Below are 18,383 nucleotides of genomic sequence, written 5' to 3'. Positions count from 1 at the left end.
GGGTTTGACTTGACAAGGCAAAACCAAAAAAGAGGAAGGAAGGCGATGATGGTGGTCCTCTGCATCAACGTAAACGGAGCATCTGTACGGATTCTCCTTGTACTGCTAGTGCATTACAAGTTCCTAGTCTCTGCTCCCCTACTCCACCATCCAAGGTGCTTGCTCTAACTTGGCAGTGTGATATCTGGTTGCATGTTGCATATGGTGTCTAGCTTGTATTGCTTCTAATTAGTGTAAACTACATCTGCTTAGCTTACACATGATACGTGTGAATATGACACGCTTTCCTGTTTTTGGTACATACTATATCTGTCTATCACACCATGCTCTTACATGAAACTACTCTTCTTGTGTATCCTGCATCAGTCACTTATGATGGGACACCTTTAAGTTGGCAGTGTGATGTTGGTTTGCGTCTTGAATATGATTTCTAGCATGTAGTGCTTCTAGTTTGATGAACGCCACCTATGACGAGACAGTTTTAACTTGGCAGAGTGATATTGATTGCACCTTCCATATGGTGTCTAGCTTGCAGTGCTTCTAATTTGTTGAAGTGCCTTCTGCTTAGTTACCACATCATAGGTGTGAATATGTCAAGCCGTCCAGTTTTTCATACATATTCCATCCTCGTATCATGACTTTGCCTTTCATCATAGTAGTGTTCGTGAGTATCATGCATGAATGAGTTCTGAAGAGCAAATTTTATTCCTTTTTCTTGTCGGTTTGACCTCACAATGCAAAATCAATAAAGCGGAAGGAAATTGGCAAGGTATTGGATGATGGTGGTCCTTCCGAGCAACTGAAACAGAGGGTCTCTACAGATTCTACTCCGCCATCCTCCCAACAAGATTCGCAAGACAACGCAAGGCTAGACAGTCAATGTAGCTATGTAGATGATGAGCACATCTCCCCTACTCCACCATCACAGGTGCTTGCTCTAACTTGGCACTATTATATGTGGTTGCATGTTGCCTATGATGTCTAGCTTGTATTGCTTCTAACTTTGTTGAATTGCATCTGCTTACTTTACACATAATGCCTATGAATATGACACGTGGTCCTGTTTCTAGAACATAATATATCTGATCACACCATGTTCTTACATCAGACTACTGTTCTTGCATATCCCGCATCAGTCACTTATGTTAAGGCACCTTTAAGTTGCCACTGTGATATTGGTTGTGTCTTGCATATGATTTCTAGCATGTACTGCTTCTAATTTGTCGAAACGCCAGATAGTTTGAACTTGGCAAAGTGATATTGGTTGCATATTTCATATGGTGTCTAGCTTGTAGTGCTTCTAATTTGTTGAAATGCCTTCTGCTTAGTTACCACATCATAGGTGTGAATATGCCACGCCGTCCTATTTTTCGTACATATTCCATCCTCGTATCATGTGTTTGCCTTTCATCCGAGTAGTGTTCGTCAGTATCATGCATGAATGAGTTCCGAAGAGCAAATTTTATTCCTTTTTCTTATCGGTTTGACTTCACAATGCAAAATCAATACAACTGAAGGAAATTAGTCCGACAGTGGATGATGGTGGTCCTTCGGAGCAACTCAAACAGAGGGCCTCTATAGATTCTACTCCGCCATCCTCCCAACAAGATTCGTAAGACAACATAAGGCTGGACAGTCAACGTAGTTGTGTAGATGATGAGCACATCTCCCCTACTCCACCATCACAGGTGCTTGCTCTAACTTGGCACTATTATATGTGGTTCCATGTTGCGTATGATGTCTAGCTTGTATTGCTTCTAACTTTGTTGAATTGCATCTGCTTACTTTACACATAATGCCTATGAATATGACACATGTTCCTGTTTCTAGAACATACGTGTAGATGATGAGCACATCTCCCCTACTCCACCATCACAGGTGCTTGCTCTAACTTGGAACTGTTATATGTGGTTGCGTGTTCCGTATGATGTCTAGTTTGTATTGCTTCTGATTTTGTTGAATTGCATCTGCGTAGCTTACAACTTATACCTGCAACGATCACTTACCCATAAGACACATTTAACTTGGGAGTGTGATGTAGGTTGCATCTTGCATTGTCTTCTAGCTTGTACTGCTTCTAATTTCTTGAAATGGCACTTACGACGAGAAACTTTTTACCTGATAGAGTGATATAGGTTGCATATTCGTATGGTGCCTAGCTTTCATTTCTTCTAATTTTGTTGAAATTCCTTCTGTTTACTGTTTTTCATACATATTCCATCCTCCTATCGTACGTGTGAATATGCAATGCTGTCTTTTTTTGTATATATTTCATCCTCCTATCCTGCGCTTGCCTTACATCAAAGTAGTGTTCGTCTGTATCATGCATCAACCAGTTATGCAGAGCTAATTTTATTCATCTTCTTGTGGTTTTGACTTCATAAGGCAATATCAGAAAATAGGAAGGAAAAGAGTAAGTTAGGGGATGTTGGTGGTCCTCCGGACCGACGCAAACAGAGACTCTCTAGATTTTCCACTGCTACTGCTAATGAAGTTGAAGTCCCAAGTCTACATGTTGAGTTCATCTCCCGTACTCCACCATCGCAGGTGCTTGCTCTAAGTTGACAGTGTGATAATTGGTTTCATGTTGCATATGTTGTCTAGCCTGTATTTCTTCTATTTTGATTAAATTGCACCTGCTGAGTTTATACGTTATACATGTGCATATGACATGCCTTTCTGTGTCTAGAATACACTGCATCTATCTATCATACCATGTTCTTACATCAAAGTACTGTTGTTGTGTATCCCGCATCAGACACTCATGATTGGACGCTTTTAACATGGCAGTTTGATAGTGGTTGCATCTTGCATTGATTTCTATGTTGTATTGCTTCTAATTTTTCGAAATGCCACTTATGACAAGACACTTTTAACTTGGTAGAGTGATATTGCTTGCATATTTCATATGGTGTCTAGCTTGCATTACTTCTATTTTCTTGAAAATCCTTCTGCTTAGTTTACACATCGTAGCTGTGAATATGTCACGTCGTCCAGTTTTTCTTACATATTCCATCCTCATACGGTTGTCTTACATAAAAGTATAGCTTGTCTTATCATGCATCAATGAGTTCTGAAGAGATATTTTATTCTTTTGTGCTGTGGGTATGGCTTGACATGGCAAAGTCAAAAAAGAGCAAGGAAAATAATATAGTAGGGAATGGTGTTACTCGTCGGGTGAAATGGAAAAGGATTTGCCCTCGAGATTCTGCTGGTACTTATAGTGCAGTAGAAGGTCAAAGTCCATCGGCTAAATCTACAAACACAGTATCACCTGCTCCACCAGCTGCAGCATCCACTTCAACTGTACCAGCATCCCAAGCTGCCTTCACACCTAACACTACTTCCGAAGCACTGCTGACACAACATGACTTGGCAAGATCAGATGGACCTCATGAGCATCAACACCAAGACGGTACCTGACCGAGTCAAGTTGCAATTGCATGCTCCTTTATATGTACTCTCACAGTTTGATGTGCACTAACACTTTGCATATTCGTTGTTGAACTAGCACCACGGTGCAAGTGGAAATAGACATCAGGGATAATGCTTGACATATTAACAAAATCTAAAGGAGGAAGAAAGTAGATCCATTTTGAGGCAGGTTTAAAAAGGCCACATGATGCTACAGAGTCAGCCAAGTTAGTATCAGAGGCAGCCATTGTCGTTAGGTGTCATGCACGTATCCTCCCAACGTGGATCCAGTACAGGAATGAGAAAGACAATACCCAGTTTAACACCTTCCTTGACCATTTATCCGTAAGTAATGTTATTCATCGCAATTTGTAATATTGTCTTCTTTGTCCCATACTTTCTAGCTTCCTCCTAATAAGACTCACATTCTTTTTTCAACAGATGAGGTTCAAGTTGGATCTGAAAGATGATGCAACTAAACAAGCATGCACTCATGTTTTTCAGTCTGCTTTGCGACAGTATCGGTACCACCTTATAAAATCTCACTTTGAAGGCAAGGCTAACAATGAAATCGCCCAAACATCTCCAGTGGAATATATTACAGATGAAGACTGGACAACCATTGTTAAACACTGGTCTGATCCAAAGTATCGGGTAGGGTATATGTATTTGATCAGACCACATATTGAACTTGTATTTATGTATGTGCCTTACAAGTGTATCTTCTTCTAGGCTAACTGTTTGAAGAACAAGACCAACTGTTCTGAAGTGAAATTCCAACAAACAACAGGATCTCGTAGCTATATTGCACACTGCGAGGCTCTTGTAAATAGCTTCTGGTTCCTTCTTTTTTCCGTGCCATATTATCGTATCTATATTGACTTGTTCCAAATACAGAGGAAGCCCGTGTGGACCAAAAAGAACCCGAACCGAATGCAGTGCAAATCTTCAAGGATTGCCACACCAGCAAGATGAAGGGCATGAGCACACCAGTTCAAGCCGCTGTTGTAAGTCCTTACTCCTCCCGCCTTTGAACTGATTGGTACTGTGATGTGTTAATTTAACAGCTTGGTTGGCAGCCAATGTCAGTTAATCTATTCACTTTTATACACAGTTGTCTTAACGTATCATTTCACCTTACATGGTTTAAAAGAGATGAAGGATGTTCTTTTGGTCTTGATCTGTAATCTAGTTGTGATGTTCACGTGCGCACACAATGATACAATAACCTGTTTGTTCTATATCTATTTGCCCATGATATGAATGATGTCATACTATGTTCATCCTACTTTAAACCATGTCTCTTTATCCTTAGATGTCAACGAATGAGAGGAAATAGACAATACAGTAGGCATGCTACATGGACATATGTTCCGAAAGTGATTTTATTATGTAGTTGGCACTATAATACATGGTAATGTATTACAGTAGTTGACCAAAAAAAGTTATATATAAACGTGAAACTTACTTTGTTTGTTTTTGTCTCATTAGTAACTTATCTGGTACACTAATCTACAAGTTCAAACTTTCAGCAAGCTATCGAACAAATGATTCAACAGCCACAACCACCTGAAGGTGACGAGGCTACCACAGGCACAATGTCACCTCTTGATGCAGTGCGTTAGTATCTCTCCACTAACAGTGCAAAAAGCACCTTCCTGCGTAATTCTGGGTTGGTTGTCAAGGTAATCACTGATACGTCTCCAACGTATCAATAATTTATGAAGTATTCATGCTGTTATTTTATCATTCTTGGCAGTTTTACAATCATTTTATAGCAACTTTATATCATTTTTTGGGACTAGCCTATTGACCCAGTGCCCAGTGCTAGTTGCTGTTTTTTGCTTGTTTTTTACATCGCAGGAAATCAATATCAAACGGAGTCCAAACACCGCGAAACTCCACGGAGATTTTTTTATGGCCCAGAACTCCCGATGGGCCAAAGAAGCACCTAGGGTGCCCCGAGGGGGCACAACCCACCAGGGCGCGCCAGGCCCCCTTGGTGCGCCCAGGTGGGTTGTGCCCACCTCGGTGGCCTCCCGTACCCCTTCTTTGCACTATAAATTCCCAAATATTCCAAAACCCTTGGGGGTTAACCTAGATCAGAAGTTCTGCCACCGCAAGGCTCTGTAGCCACCGAAAACCAATCTAGCTCCGTTCCGGCACCCTGCCGGAGGGGGGAATCATCTCCAGTGGCCTTCTTCATCATCCCGGCGGCCACCACGATGAGGAGGGAGTAGTACACCCTCGGGGCTGAGGGTTTGTACCAGTAGCTATGTGTTTTATCTCTCTCTCTCATGATTTATATCATGGGCTTTGTTAATATAGTCGGATCATATGCTGTTTCTCCCCTCTATACTCTTGTTGTGATGAATTGAGTCTTTACCCTTTGAAGTTTTGTCTTGTCGGTTGAATATTCAGAGATGAGAACACATGATGTATGTCTTGCGGTATGAATACTTGAGGTGTCAATTGGGGTATCTTATTGATTCACTTGATATATGTTATGGCATTCAACTCGCGGATTCCCGTGGTGATATTGGGGTAATCTATGCATACGGGTTGATGCACGTTTTTCTCCGACAGAAACTTCGAGGTCTCTTTATAGTTCTTTGTGTGGCTTGAGTATTATGAATATGAATTTGCTTTGGTGTTATTCTAGTACGAACTCTAGGATAGATCGAACAGAAAAAATAGCTTTGTGTTATTTTAGTACGAACTCTTGAATAGATCGAACGGAAAGAATAGCTTTGAGTTGGTCTCGTACCCTACAAACAATACCTATCTTTTGTCCTCCGCTAATAGGAACTCGGGAGTGATTCTTTACTACACTTTGAGGGATAATCATATGATCCAACTATGTTAGCACTGTTGAGAGATTGCACTAGCAAAACTACGGACCCTAGGCCTTGTTTTTAAGAATTGCAACATCGTTTTTGTGCCCGTTTAATACTTGCTACCTTGCTGTTTTTATTTATTCAGATTATAAAAATAGGGACAATTGCATTTTTACCCCTAGTTGGTTCCTACCCATGGGTTTTGCCCTTACTTTTCGAGCTTGCTCAGTTTTGCCCTTACTTTTTCCGTTGAGGTCCCTCCAATGCCCTTTGACCGTTTGACCAAAACTTTGAAAATTCATAACTAATTCATATGAACTCGAAAAAATGCAAATAAGATATCAAAATGTGTAGATAAACATTACCTTTATGTGCATATCATTTGCATTCAGGACAAAAGCACGCTTTAAACTACCTAAGGTAATTAATATTATTAACATTATTAAAAATAAAAAGGTATAAACAATATTTTTTTCATGAATAAAAATTACATGCAAATGTAGGTGATGTTTTCTGAACATCCTAATATCTTATTTGCATTTTTCTGAGTTCATATCAACTTGTTATGAAGTTTCCAAATAATGGTCAAAGTCATTAGGACATTCTTAACAAGATGATACGAACTCAGAAAAATGCAAATAAGATATCTGGATGTTCAGAAAACATCACCTACCTTTGCATGTATTTTTTATTCATGGAAAAAAATATTATTTATACCTTTTTATTTTTGATAATGTTAATAACATTAATTACCTCAGGTAGTTTAAAGGGTGCTTTTGTCCTGAATGCAAATAATATGCACATAAAGGTAATGTTTATCTGAACATTTTGATATCTTATTTGCAATTTTCCGAGTTCATATGAATTAGTTATGAATTTTCAAAGTTTCGGTCAAACGGTCAAAGGGCATTCGAGGGACCTCGACGGAAAAGGTAAGGGCAAAACTGAGCAAGCTCGAAAAGTAAGGGCAAAACCCGTGGGTAGGAACCAACTAGGGGTAAAAATGCAATTGTCTCATAAAAATATATTTCTACCATCAATTTTACACTTTTATCCCCATCTCTTCGCCGGACTAGTGCACCTATACAATTTGCCATTGTATTGGGTGTGTTGGGGACACAAGAGATTTCTTGTATTTGGTTGCAGGGTCGTTTGAGAGAGACCATCTGCATCCTACACCTCTCACGGATTGATAAACCTTAGGTCATCCACTTGAGGGAAAATTGCTACTGTCCTACAAAACTCTGCGCTTGGAGGCCCAACACGTGTCTACAAGAATAAAGTTGCGTAGTAGACATCAAGCTCTTTTCTAGCGCCGTTACCGGGGAAGTGCGTGCTTGAAGGTATATCTTTAGATCTTGCAATTGAATCTTTTAGTTTCTTGTTTTATCACTAGTTTGGTTTATTAAAGAAAACTACATAAAAATGGAATTTAGGTTGCATCATATTATTGATCATCTTTATAATGTCTTTCTTGAAAATGACGGTTCGGAAAATTGTGCTCAATTGTTAAAAGAAGAAGTCAATAAAATGCTTGGCACAAAATATTTGAATGATGAGCATGCTTGCAATGTTGTTAGTGTGAATTCTTTGAATATCCTAAATGCTAATGATGATTGCACAAGACATGACAAAAATGTTTCTTATAAGCATGTCATTTTTTGTGGAGTTAATTGGGAGTGCCTTTGCACACCAAAAAGGGAAGATAGATTTTGCAAGAAGCATAAATATTTAGAAACGAAAAACTTGCAAGAGAGGCTAGATGATTGTGTTGAAAGATGTAATTCTTTTGGCCATCCTTGTGAACTTTGCAATGAATGTGGTCATTTAAATCTCCAATGCAAATTCTTTCATGATGAAATTGTGTCCAAAAATTGTGATAACTTGATTACCTTGAGCATCATAAAGATCTTAGTCTTCTTTTGGGGTATGAAGAAATGAAACGTATAACTAAGGGTATTCCAAAATTTAATCTTGAGAGAATTCTTGATTTTGATCTAGAAGAAATTTATATTTTGTGTGGTAAATTGCATTGAGAATCCTTATATTTCCAACTATCTAAAGTCAAGAAAACAAATAGAATATGAAGAAAGTACTAATGAAAGGGAAAATATTTCCCAATACCCTCCTAGTGTTTATTATGATGAATCAGGTAACGAGGAGGAGCTTCCTATCCAACCAATCTCATCAATAAGAAGCTTGAAAAGATTAATTAAACCCACACATGATGTGGTGAAGAAGAAGAAAAGAAGAAAGAAAAGAGGTAAAAAGGTATCTCTCCCAAATAATGTTGCTCCTATTATTGTTGTGCCTTATGAAAATGAATCAAAAATAATTTTTGAAGATGATACACTTGATGATGATTTTGTTATGCCTATTGCTTGTTGTGATGATTATGATTGGGAAGATAATGATACTACTTATAATATTGGAATTATTTTTGGCACCAACTTAGGAAATTATGATGATAGCAATTGTTATACTGTTTGTGCCATTCATACTATTAATGATGAGAATGATTATGCTTATGATATGCCAAGCCACAAGCTTGGGGATGCTATGTTTGATGAGAATGACATGTTTGAGAATTTATTTGCTGCAATTAATGTTTGTCCCAAGCTTGGGGAGGCTATGTTTAATGAAGATGATCTTTTTAGTCCCCCTACTTTGAATGATCAAACTTATTTTGATGATAGCATGCCTCCTATTTATGATGATTACATTGATAAAAGTGGGTTTGGAAGAGTGTCAACTCTAGGTAGTAGTGATCCCACTATTTTGGAGGGTGTTGAATCTTATTACAATATTGATGAAAGTGGATTTGGAGAGGTCATGACTTTATTTAGTGATACATCCACTATTTTGGAAGAGGTTTCAATTGACTATGGCAATAAAATTGCTTTCTATGATGATTATTATGATGACATGTATGCCATAGAGAGTAATGAATTTTCTATGCTTGTGGATCATGAAATGAATGCTTTATGTAATGGTTATATTGATGAATCTATTCATGATGCTACTGAAAATTATTATGAGATAGGAACTTATGATGCCTGATGCTCTCTTTATGTTTCAATTCTTATCTTTTATGCGAGCATCGTTGAAATCATCATGCCTAGCTAAAAGGCATTAAAGAAAAGCGCTTGTTGGGAGACAACCCAACACTTTTACCTAATGCTTTTGTGTGTTAACATGATTAAGCTACTGTAGTAATCATGTTTTATTGCTTTTGTTTCAATAAAGTGCCAAGTAAAGCCTTTTGGATCACGTTGGGTGATAGTTGATTTGCCCCTGCTGAAAAACAGAAACTTTTGCGCTCACGAAAATAGGTCCCATTTTTAACAGAAGAGTGCTTTTGAGTTGATTCTTTTTGCAGGAGTTTAATATTCAAATTTCTCACGTGGTCATAAGTTGTTCATAATTTTTGGAGTAGCATAAGTATGGTTTGAGTCCAGATTACTACAGACTGTTCTGTTTTGACAGATTCTGTTTTCAATGCATAGTTTGCTTGCTTTCTAGTTTTATGGCTTATATTGCTCAATATAAATTGTGGAAATTATATGCTACAGTAGGCATTGTGTGGAATCAATTATGAATCTTGTCTTTGACAGTACCAAAGTGAAATGATTTGCTCTTTATCATACTAACCTATCTCACAAAGTTCCGTTAAGTTTTGTGTGATTGAAGTTTTCAAGTTTTGGGTGAGACGACGATATGAGGAGAATAATGTAGCGACCCGATACCAATGGACCGTAGTCTCTATGCTTAAGTGTCATCCCTGGATCGGTATTGCTGACACACATAGTACTCAAGGATTTATAACAGAGTTCAATCACGCACTTATTACATCGATTGTCTCAAAAAGAGTACTTATTACAATAATATGGCTGAAGGCCATCTAAAATAAGATAACTGCGGAAGCATCAAAGATAAATGAGTCCATCCAACTCCATGGCAAAACTGAGCGCATGACAACGACCTAGCGCACCTTACTCTTCGTCTGGAAATTCTTCAACATGATACGTTGCAGCCATGTAGGTCAGCACATGGAATATGCTGGCAAGATAACACTATAGAGCAATGAACAAATAACAGCTATCACTACATGCATATATGGCTGGTGGAGGCTCTAAGGTTAACATTTGCATAAAGCCAAAATTTTCCTACAACAAAGGAATATATTTTATTTAACTACCAAGTTTTTGTCATTACTGAGAAGGTACCCCCAACTCAATCCCAAAATAGTATTAACAACCCAACAAATTCATTAAGTAATGTGATGAGATCAAATCAATAATTCAAGTACCAGATACTCAAGATGTCCATAACCGGGGACACGGCTAACCATGATTAGTTTATACACTCTGCAGAGGTTTGCACACTTTTCCCCACAAGACTCGATCTCCTTCGTTGTATTTCTCGCACTGCTTGATGTTTGAGAAACGGATGATCGAGACACAGTCTTTCTGAAGAGGTCCCCTTAACCGATAGATAGGCCGGTACACCTACAATCCCCTACATCTGCTAGCCCATCATGGAAAGGATTCCCACAACTTACTCAACTATGTCAGAGCCCATAATGTCTTGTGGCTGCACACGGAAGTTTCTAGCATGAATAATCATATGATCCCTTTGAGCCTGGGTAGCATTCCATAGGATGATCACACGGGTACCCCGGGATCTCCTAGGACAACACTGGATTCCCCAGGTGCCCACAACCAATCCACCCAGATGTGTATTAAAGTAGCCACCTTAAGTTTCCCTTAGTTAATGTCTCTCACATCTTTCATGAATCTCACATACCAATCCCGTCTACGAGCATAGCAAGCAATATGAGCATAACGTATATTCCCGGGGCTGATAAAGACAATAGGTTCCTACCTCATCAACTACTTAACCACATCCACATGTTTCACAATCCTACTCATGCAATGTTTGAGGGTTGAAACTAATGCATAAAAACTGGGTAATAAAGGGATCTGATCAAAGTGTTACTTGCCTTGCTGACGATCGGAAAACCCCAGAGATTTGTAGTAGCATGCTTCGCACTCCGGAAATTCTATCTTAAACAAACAATAGCATACATAAGCACTCAAGCATAAGATGCAAAAATAAAACCAAATAAAAAGATATAAACAGAAAGAATTTGGCGTTGGTTTCATTGGATTTGGATAAACGAGCAAAAAGTAGTGAGGGTTTAAAGACCAGGGACTAAACTGTGATGAAAATTATTATGAACGGGTCCCTGGCCGAAAATAAACTGAAAAAAATCTAACGAACGAACATTCACTAACAGAAACTAACGAACGAAAGCGTTCACTAACATATCTAAACGAGCGAACGTTCGCTAATTAAACTAACCTAATAAAATAAACTGATCTAAAAAGAAAAACCGAAACTTAAAAAAACGAGGTGGGATTTTAGCGATTATACCGGTTCGGTGAGAAAAACCTGCCGCGGATCGGCTCGAGCTCCAGCGGCGGATCGGGCGGCGGCGGCGGGACTCCGGGGCGGCGCGGGTAGCGGCATGGCAGTCCGGTGCAGGGTGGCGACGCGGGCGACGCGAGGCAGCGAGGCGAGGTGGCGGCGCGGCGGCGGCTCGGCTGTGGCGTGGCGGTGGGCCGCTGCTGCTGTTGCGTGGGGCGGCGGCTTATAAGGAGGGGAGCGGCGTCGACTTGGGGAGGGGGTCGGGGCGCTCGGCGACTCGGTCCCGGACTCGCGCCCGCACGGTTGGGGAAGGCGGCGGCGGCTCGGACCGTCTAGGCCTTCGGCCCAGTTCGGTCCGAAAGTTTTTTAAATAAATTTCACCGTGAAGAAAAATCCAAAATAAAATAAAATAAAAATCCTAAAATTCCAGAAATAAGTTTCACCGTCCTCTCCTAATATTTAGGACAAAGTGAACATTTTTCTGGGCTAAATGCAATTTTTAAAAATGCACATTTTCCTCTAATTTAATATTCAACCGAATAAAATTGCAAATAAAAATTCAAATAAATATATTTTTATTCAAAATTAAATTTCCAATATTTCCTAGCTGTTTTGAAGAAGTCATATTATCTTCTCTCATTTATTTAAATTAAAATAATTGGAAACATAATTTGAATAAAACCACTTTGATCCAATTACCAATTTTGAAAAATTCAAAAATAGATTTTAATGAAAACCTCCAACTCTCTCAATTGGTCCTTGAGTTGCTTAAGGCTTCTAGGATCAAAAATTTCCAAATGAAACAAATTCCAAATGCTCAAATCATGGATGCATATGATGACCTAATGCATAACGTCCAAACTGAAAATTGGGATGTTACAAATAAGGAGTGACCATACCCTAAGCTTGGGGATGCCCAAGGAACCCCAAATTAATATCCAACGAATATCCAAGCAACTAAGCTTGGGGATGCCCCGGAAGGCATCTCCTCTTTCGTCTCCAACAATATCGGTAACCTCACTTGGAGCTATGTTTTCATTCGTCACATGATATGTGTTTTGCTTGGAGTGTCAATTTATTTTGTTAGGATTTGCTTGTTGTTATTTATAATAATGTTTTGCATCTTTTATTTCAATAAAAATGTCAAGTATAGCCTTTGCCATGCTTATGTTGCAAGTATACATGTTGCTGTTTGAAAATAGAAAGTTTATCGATGTTACAAAAATTCCCAAGGAAAGTCAGAATGTGATAAACTGTTGATTTTTTTTGCAAAATAAGCTCTGATAAATTTTCTACAGTGTGGTAGAATTTCATAATGTTTTGAGTTGAATAAGTATTGATACTCTTGCATTCTTTACAGACTATATTGTTTTGGCAGATTGCTGTTATATTTGCATTGTTTGTATATGTTTGCTTGTCTAATGATTCTATTTGAGGACAGGAGGATTAAATATGCAGAGGCATTTAGTATGCAATGTTGAATAATAATTTTAGTGATTTGCTACAGTAGAGAATGATAAGGTTTTTGCATTGGTTTATACTAACTTATCTCACGAGTTCTTGTTGAGTTTTGTGTGGATGAAGCTTTTGAGATTTAGGAAAACCGTGATATGAGAAGAATTAAGGAGACACAAAAGCTCAAGCTTGGGGATGCCCAAGGCATCCCAAGATAATATTCAAGAAGTCTCAAGCATCTAAGCTTGGGGATGCCCGGTAGGCATCCCACCTTTCTTCTTCAACAATTATCGGTTAGTATCGGTTGAGCCTAAGTTTTTGCTTCTTCACATGGGTTGTGCTATTCTTAGAATGTCATTTTATTTTTGTTTTGCTTGCTGTTTTAATAAAATACTTAGATCTTAAAGTTTTAAATAAGAGAGAGTCCACACATAGCTATCTATTTACTTAACTACTCATTTGATTTTCACTTATCTCTTTTTGGAGTAGCTTGTCATTTACTCTTGTGCTTCACTTATATCCTATGAGTAAATTGTTGAGTAAATTTAATGTCATGAATTTGAAATCATATCATGCCTAGTGGTAGCTTCACATTGGGTTTAGATAATGAAACCTTTTGAGGCTTGACAATCACAGTTTTGGTCATACAAGCAATTCACAAATAATTAGTATAAGGAAGAGAACGGTCGCATATAAATACACTATCATGGAAATCTTTTGTGATTGTGAGCCCCCATCAAAATAATATATGCCAAAATTGTTGACGTTGGACAAGGAAGACAACGTAAGGATTTATGTTTGTTCGTATTCACATAGAAATTATATTGTCATAGATCCTTCAACATGTGGTGCTTGCCCCCCACCTTTGCTAGCCAAAAATTCCGCACCAAGTAGAGATACTACTTGTGCATCCAAAAACCCTTAAACCCAAATCTTATTTTCAAGTGTCCACCATACCTACCTAAGGATTGGGTCAGATCCTTCAAGTAAGTTGTCATCGGTGCAATAAGGCTATTAAAATTGCTTCTAAAAGTGTAAGAGAAAATTGAGCGTTGTACAAACTTATGATGGCAAAGCAATAAAAGCGACGAACTGCATAATAAAGGTTGCTATCATAAGGGGCTATATAACGTGACGTTCTTTTGCACTAAGGGATTGAGCATACAAACAAATAAGCGCATGGCAACCTCTGCTTCCCTCTACGAAGGGCCTATCTTTTAATTTTCAGTATTTATTTTTATGCAAAGAGTCAAAGTTATTCTCTCTATTCCTTTTTATTTTTCTCTTTTAGCAAGCATCATGTGGTGAGGAAAGATCTAGGCACATATGTCCAGTTCAATATGGGTAGCATGAGTTATTATTGTTGACATCACCCTTGAGGTGACTACGTTGGGAGGCAAAACAATAAGCCCCTGTCTTTCTATGTGTCCGGTTGAAACATTTTGCTCATGTGTACGCGGTGATTGTTAGCAATCATAGAAGAGTATATGATGGTTGAGTATGTGGAGCTCTTACTTAAACGCTGTTGAATAAGTTGAATTGCAATTGCTTGGTGACTAAGAACATAGGTTGTTGAGTTTCAAGAGAGTTCATTGTTTGAACCTTAACATGTGAATTGGTTGCTACTATAACATGAGAAGTTTCATAAGAAAGAATTGCTGTTATGATGCTAGGAAAAGTGATTGAAATTGTCATTGATCAAACTTGTGCACTTTGCTAGCATTCACACTTCATAAATTATTTCTTTTATCATTTACCTACTCGAGGACGAGTAGGAATTAAGCTTCGGGATGCTGATACGTCTCCAACGTATCTATAATTTATGAAGTATTCATGCTGTTATTTTATCATTCTTGGATGTTTTACACTCATTTTATAGCAACTTTATATCATTTTTGGGACTAACCTATTGACCTAGTGCCTCGTGCCAGTTGCTGTTTTTTGCTTGTTTTTTACATCGCAGGAAATCAATATCAAATGGAGTCCAAACACCGCGAAACTCCACGGAGATTTTTTAGGGGCCAGAAGAATCCCGATGGGCCAAAGAAGCACCTGGGGGGTGCCCCGAGGGGGGCACAACCCACCAGGGCGCGCCAGGCCCCCCTGGCGCGCCCAGGTGGGTTGTGCCCACCTCGGTCGCCTCCCATACCCCCTCTTTGCACTATAAATTCCTGAATATTCTGAAACCCTTAGGGGTTAACCTAGATCAGAAGTTCCGCCGCCGCAAGGCTCTATAGCCACCGAAAACAAATCTAGCTTCGTTCCGGCGCCCTGCCAGAGGGGGGAATCATCTCCGGTGGCCTTCTTCATCATCTCGGCGGCCACCACGATGAGGAGGGAGTAGTCCACCCTCGGGGCTGAGGGTTTGTACCAGTAGCTATGTGTTTTATCTCTCTCTCTCTCTCTTGTGATATATATCATGGGCTCTGTTAATTTAGTCTGATCATATGATGTTTCTCGACTCTATACTCTTGTTGTGATGAATTGAGTCTTTACCCTTTGAAGTTTTGTCTTGTCGGATTAAATATTCAGAGATGAGAACACATGATGTATGTCTTGCGGTATGAATACTTGAGGTGACAATTGGGGTATCTTATTGATTCAATTGATATATCTTATGTCATTCAACTCGCGGATTCCCGCGGTGATATTGGGGTAATCTATGCATAGGGTTGATGCACATTTTTCTCCGACGGAAACTTCGGGGTATCTTTATAGTTCTTTGTGTGGATTGACTATTATGGATATGAATTTGCTTTGGTGTTATTCTAGTACGCACTCTAGGATAGATCGAACGGAAAAAATAGCTTTGTGCTATTTTAGTACGAACTCTTGAATAGATCGAACGGAAAGAATAGCTTTGAGTTGGTCTTGTACCCTACAAACAATACCTATCTTTTGTCCTCCGCTAATAGGAACTCGGGAGTGATTCTTTACTACAGTTTGAGGGATAATCATATGATCCAACTATGTTAGCACTGTTGAGAGATTGCACTAGCGAAAGTACAGACCCTAGGCCTTGTTTTTAAGCATTGCAACACCGTTTTGTGCCCGTTTAATATTTGCTACCTTGTTGTTTTTATTTATTCAGATTATAAAAATATATTTCTACCATCAATATTACACTTTTGTCACCATATCTTCATCGAACTAGTGCACCTATACAAATTACCATTGTATTTGGTGTGTTGGGGACACAAGAGACTTTTTATTATTTGGTTGCAGGGTTGTTTGAGAGAGACCATCTTCATCCTATGCCTCCCACGGATTGATAAACCTTAGGTCATCCACTTGAGGGAAAATTGCTACTGTCCTACAAAACTCTACGCTTGGAGGCCCAACACGTGTCCACAAGAATAAAGTTGCGTAGTAGACATCAATCTCGTCCAAATCGCCTACTGAACAAAATCTTTCGGCTAGACAGAGTGATATATCTGTGCTCCAGACACAAGTCCAATCCCTAATGGACGTCGTTTCGGAAACAAGAATAGTGGTTGACAAATGTCGTCAAGATATGAATGGTTTTGAAACCAGACTATCAGACATTTGCTTTGTTGTTCAAGAGCAATGGCGGAAAAAAGGGGAAGATCAAGCTGCTCCATCAGATTCTACAACCTGAAACATTAGCACTCAGGTCAAATGATCTGTGCTTCTATACATTTGATGGTGCTTTTATCTGCAAGGACTGTAAACTTTATGCCAACAGGCCTTTTATTGTATGTTTGGAATTTATTTGTGGTGATACAACATTTATGATGCTGCCAAAGGCTGCAGTAATTACGACGCTATTTTTGAATAGTGTAGGTTTCTCTTAGTAATGTATTCGGCCGAAAGCTTCGTAGGAGCCCAACGTGCCAACATTCATCGGGCCCATTCCAATTGGGCTAAAAATGACTATGGGCCATAATTTGCATGTAGCCCACTAAAAATATCTGGGCCCAAATCAGCATAAGCTTTCATATTTTTTTTGTAGGCATGTGCCCATAGTGGGCCTTTAACAAGCCTAAACATAATTTGGGCCCATAATCTAGGCCTAAATCAGTAGCAATAGGCCGTTTACAGGTGTAAATATCTCGAGCCATAAAAACATGGGGCTTTAATAGGCCGAAAGTGAGATTGGGCCCTGATTGTGCCAAATAACCCACTGGTCATTAGCAGGCCGAAATGGTGGCCCATTTACAATGTGGATCGTTTACAGGCTGGAATTCAGACGGGTCGTAAATGCGCCGACCTACTACACGGGCCTTTAACAGGCCGGAAGTTCGGTCGGGCTTGATTAGTGTCAGTTTTTATGGGCCGTTAATAGGCCCGACGTGACGTTGGGCCACATATGACCCATGGATTTCGTCTGACGTTAACAGGCCGAAAACCACAACAGGCTAAAAGTGGCCCAAATATATAGTGGGCCTCTAACAGGCCGAATGTCAGACATGGCCGAATATGACCCAAATCCTTCATGGTCGTTTATGGGCCGAAAGTTTCAATGGCCTATAAATGGGCCCAAATGAAGCAGGACCTTTAACAGGCCGGAAACACACCGGGCCGTAATTCGGCCCAAATACTTAGCGGATTGTTAACGGGCCAGAAGTGACCATGGGCCGTGATGATGACAAGTTTAGGACGGGCCGTTGATGAGCCAATTTGACATTAGCCGTACGGGCCTTAATTGCGAATGGACCGTCTGCAAGCAGGCCGTTAATGGGTCGGCCCGCTAATTTTGACTGGGCCAGCCTTTTTAACCTAAATGGGCCATTGTTGGGCCTTGCCATGTGTCGATGTATCATAGGCGCCTCCTGTCCATTGGGCGGTTGACATCTGTCCTTTCATGGTGCTGACACGTGGTTCTGTCGGCCAATGAGAATTTTACACGTGGAAAATCGTCATTGGTCGTGGCTCTTAGCGGGTTATCGGATCCAAAACCGGACCCGATAGCTTAACGGCGACCCGTTATGATGGATGCCACGTGTCGGTCACCCTTGCCGAAAGCATTTCCATGACGCGGCATTTATCATCATGGAAGTGGACACTTCCGTGATGATAATTTTGGTAATGTCATGGAACACTTCTACGACAGCACAAGTATGACTATCTTGATTCTGTCATAAAATCGTCATGGATGTACATGCATGACAGAAAACGTGACCTACTGTGACAAACACGTATCATCACGGAAGTGTATTTTTTTTGTAGTGTGTGCTACTCCAAATCATCATCACTTGTAAATAGGAATGATCTTTTCCATGACAC

The sequence above is a fragment of the Aegilops tauschii genome, chromosome 5 (assembly GCF_002575655.3).
Source record: "Aegilops tauschii subsp. strangulata cultivar AL8/78 chromosome 5, Aet v6.0, whole genome shotgun sequence".
Classification (NCBI taxonomy): Eukaryota; Viridiplantae; Streptophyta; class Magnoliopsida; order Poales; family Poaceae; genus Aegilops; species Aegilops tauschii.
Note: the sequence above shows the minus strand (reverse complement) of the source record.